This window comes from Macrobrachium rosenbergii, chromosome 17, assembly GCF_040412425.1.
Source record: "Macrobrachium rosenbergii isolate ZJJX-2024 chromosome 17, ASM4041242v1, whole genome shotgun sequence".
NCBI classification, from domain to species: Eukaryota; Metazoa; Arthropoda; class Malacostraca; order Decapoda; family Palaemonidae; genus Macrobrachium; species Macrobrachium rosenbergii.
This window is the reverse complement of record NC_089757.1, coordinates 35,780,743-35,785,764: the sequence shown is the minus strand read 5'-3', so window position 1 is coordinate 35,785,764 and position 5,022 is coordinate 35,780,743.

Genomic DNA, 5,022 nt, shown 5'->3' with positions numbered 1-5,022 from the left:
TATAATATCCGTGAAGCTCTAAAGTGATTCGGACTCAAGATTATTTTTCCTTATTTTAGTGGCGTACATTACAAGAATAATAGCCCAGACATGCCCATTTAAAACAAAAAGTGTATACAACTCTCTTTTTATGCTTTTATTTTTGTAATTTTTAAAATAACTACTTTTTCGTTGAATTTTTATGATATTCAAAATGTTTTTTAATTGTTCTGATTTTTTTCCCTTTATTTTAGTGGCTCAGTAAAAAAAAAGGTTTGTATCTCAACCATAATGTATCGTAACTGACGAAAATGAAAAATGTTATTTATTACATAATAATTTCTGTACCTGATGTAAATTATTACCATCAGTATTATTATATTACTTATCAGCATTACAGTCTACATATATTTTAAACAGTTAGCTGTGAAAAGGTAAAAAAGTAGAATTTTTTTTATTTTTATTTTGTGAAGTTTAACTCCAACAGGCACATTCCTTGAAAACTTTGAGTAAATAGCTGTCATTATTAAAATCACTGAAGAATGAATAACAAAAAGAAACGAGTAAAAAATGCGCCGAAGTTTCTTCGGGGCAATCGAGTTTTCTGTACAGCGTATAATCAAGGCCATCGAAAATAGATCTATCTTTCGGTGGTCTCGGTACAATGCTGTATGACCCGCGGCCCATGAATCTTTAACAACAGCCCGGTGGTGGCCTATCCTATATCGTTGCCACAAGCACGATTATGGCTAATTTTAACCTTAAATAAAATAAAAACTACTGAGGCTAGAGGGCTGCAATTTGTGCAATTTGGTATGTTTGATGATTGGAGGGTGGATGATTAATATACCAATTTGCAGCCCTCTAGCCTCAGTAGTTTTTAAGATCTGAGGGCGGACAGAAAAAGTGCGGACAGAATAAATTGTGGATGGACAGACCAACCCGGCACAATAGTTTTCTTTTCAGAAAACTAAAACGATTTCACTTTGGAAATAAAACTATTAATCTATTACACATTATTCTGTCGCAAGATCAAATAGCATAACAACAACAATATAAACAACAACAAAATACAGTAGGCTTATGTCTCTATATTTATCTAAGAATGCCCCATGAGGGTATTAAAACACATCACCAACCTCTTAACACTACCCATAAGTACCAACAATCCCATTTTTTTTCTCTGTTGCATACCCTTGCATTCAAGTCACCAAGCACAACCACCCTTCCAGATTTTCTAACCACAGCCAGTCACAAATTCAGACTATCCTAATAACACTATATTCTTACTTTAATCTACTTTCATTACACACACACACACACACACACACACACACACACACACACACACATATATATATATATATATATATATATATATATATATACATACATTCATACATACACACACACACACACACACACACACACATATATATATATATATATATATATATATATATATATATATATATATATATATATATATATATATATATATATATACAGGGTCATGCATGGGAGATACCGCTTAACATCTGGTACCATAAAGCAAATAATTAGGAAAACCAGAAACTTTCCAGTGGAGTGATCAAGTGAGGACCACCTACCTAAGTGAATCTAACGTGCAAGAAGTCCAATGACAGATATGATTCATGAGAGGGAACCTGCACCATTGACAGGGAATCGCACCTTAATTGCATGCAGGAAAAGTGTCCTGACAGGAGGTTGTTAGTCCTTTAGTGCTATTATAAGACAGGGGGCTTGCTAGCAAGTGTTTACAGGAGAAGATCAATGCACTGTACCTTCCGGAAAGACATACATGTGTGCACACAGTTCATTTTTATGAATGAACCTAATTGACATTTACACCAAAACTAAATTTGAATAAAAGATAATGAATTGAATATGGCATTGTAAATTTTCGAATCTTATCTAAATGCATAATTATAAGCACACAGTTTATCTTTGTGAATGAATCTAACTGATATTTACCCTAAAACTAGACTTGAATAAAATATAGTGAAATGAATATGGTATTGCAAATTTTCGAATCTCATCTAAATGCATAATTATATGTACATACAGTTATTTTTGTGAATGAAACTGATTGATATTTACTCTAAAACTAAATCTGAATAAAATATAATGCATTGAATATGGCATTGCAGATGTTCGAATCTCATCTAAATGCATAATTATACGTACATACAGTTTATTTTTGTGAATGAAGCTAATTGATATTTACCCTAAAACTCAATTTGAATAAAATATAATGCATTAAATATGGTCTTGCGAATTTTCGAATTCCATCTAAATACATATATCAAGTACACAAATACATACGTGTGTACATGCCGTTCATTTTTATGAATGAACCTTATTTACAGTTACCCCAAAATCCCAAATTTGAATTGAACATAATGAATATGCTCTTGAGTATTTCCGAATCTCCTGCTAAATATTTAACTAAGAATGTATATGTACTGTTACTACGGAATCAAGTGCACAAATTCATACGTGTATGTATACTGTTCATTTTCATGAACGAACTTATTTTACAATTACCCCAAAATACCAAATCTGAATTAAACATTATAAATATGCTCTTTAGAATTTCCGAATCTCATGCTCAATACACGATTAAAGGTTCACATTTACGCATTTTTGTTATTACGATAAAAGGACAAAGCATTTTTTACTTACATTAGCTATAGTTGGTGTAAAAGGGACCGTGACTCTTGAACCTGCCAAAGATAAAAAAAAAAAAAACTCATTATGGACGATAATAGCATTGTATAGCCAAAAGGCAGGAACGGAGAAATTACTTATTGGTGGTAAATCTCTATACATGTTGTTGCTAAAAAATACTGTGTTCAGGAAAATGGTTCTTGAAAACTTTGCAGTGATTTGTTTTATTTTACTTTATACATGCACACACACACATATATATATGTATATATATATATATATATATATATATATATATATATATATATATATATATATATATATATATATATATATATATATATATATATATATATATATATATATATATATATATATATATATATATATATATATATATATATATATATATATATATATATATTATATATGCATGTATATATGTGTATATAACATTTTTAAGAGAGAGAGAGAGAGAGAGAGAGAGAGAGAGAGAGAGAGAGTGATAAAATCCTAACTCTGCTAGGAATATTACCAATTTAAAAAGTAAGTTACGAAGAAATAAAAAAAAACAAATACACAAATAAAAAAAATAAACAAATGAATGCATACACGGAAGAAAACCGAGTGTGGTTCCACACGCAACATAAAATAAAAATAAAAAAACACATAACCAATATTTAAAGGAAAAAAAAATCTGAGCCGCAACTCTGCAGAGGAAGAATCGACTGACACAGTATTTTTTTTTCCCTTTCGACCCCGAAACCTAAATTAGGTCATCAACTTAAACGGAAGGAAATTAAACTGATTTACAGTGTCGTATATTTAAACACCGAGGCATGTGTGACTTGTAAATGGCGTGCTTGGGCGTGCTGGCGGAAGGCGTAAATAAAATCAAAACGGTTAATTAAAAACAAGATGGCTCGAGGGGGCCGCTCTCACAATCTATCTAAGGCTTCATAAATTGCCTTCACGCAAATTCCTCTTTTTATCAGTAATAATAATAATAATAATAATAATAATAATAATAATAATAATAATAATAATAATATCAATCGCCTGGATATGCAAACTCAGAAAAACTGACACAGTTGTTCTAATAATAATAATAATAATAATAATAATAATAATAATAATAATAATAATAATAATAATAATAATAATAATAATAATAATTATTATTATTATTATTATTATTATTATTATTGAGAAACAAACCTACAATGTACATATATTTAAAGATGAATCTGTACAGAGAGCGTTCGGGAATCTGTACAGATTCATCCTTAATTATATTATGTACATATACAGTATATAACTGTAACCTGTTTCTCCATTTCAAGACTCATGCTACTATAATAATAATAATAATAATAATAATAATAATAATAATAATAATAATAATAATAATAATAATAATAATAATAATAATAATAATAATAATAACGATGAAATGGTAGGTTTATACCAGACCTATTGACAATCTGATGAAAATTACAAAAAAATAAAAAAGTTTTTCAACCACCTGGACATGCAAAGCGAACAATAATTACCATCTCTCCTTTAACCTCCCACCGTAAAAGAATTAAGTAAATGTAAGAGTACAGAGCTAATTAAGGAAGATAAACATACGTGAAACCAAAGCATACGTCTGTATAACAGGCCTCGACCAGCATTTTTGGTGGTACGTTACCACGTTTCGAAAGATGTGTATCCCTCTACTTGTTTGTAAATCATGATGCATAAGATTCCGTTCTATAACACTATTTTACATAAAGCTTGAGGTCACTGGAATAGCTTCACAGTATATTGAGGTCATTCGGAATACTTCTACAAAATCTTGAAGTCACTTCGAGGACATTTGGAACCACCCTACGAACTCTTGAGGTCACCTAGAGGTCATTCACAACAGAGCTACAATACCTGAGGTCATTAGGACCAGCTCTACAAAAACTTGAGGTCATTCGGAGCATCTTTACAAAACTTTGAGGTCATTCGTTCAGAACATAGCTACAAAACCTTAAGATCCGGGGTCATATGCAACCTTTAAAAAATATAACTTAAGGAATATGACTGTGACATTGAAGAATTTCATATATATATATATACATATATATATATATATATATATATATATATATGCATCTATATATATATATATATATATATATATATATGCATCTATATATATATATATATATATATATATATATATATATATATATATATATATATATATATATATATATATATATATATATATATATATATATATAGATGCATAGACAAATAGATAGATAGACATAGATATATAGATATATGTGTGTGTGCATGCATAATGTATGTAGCCTA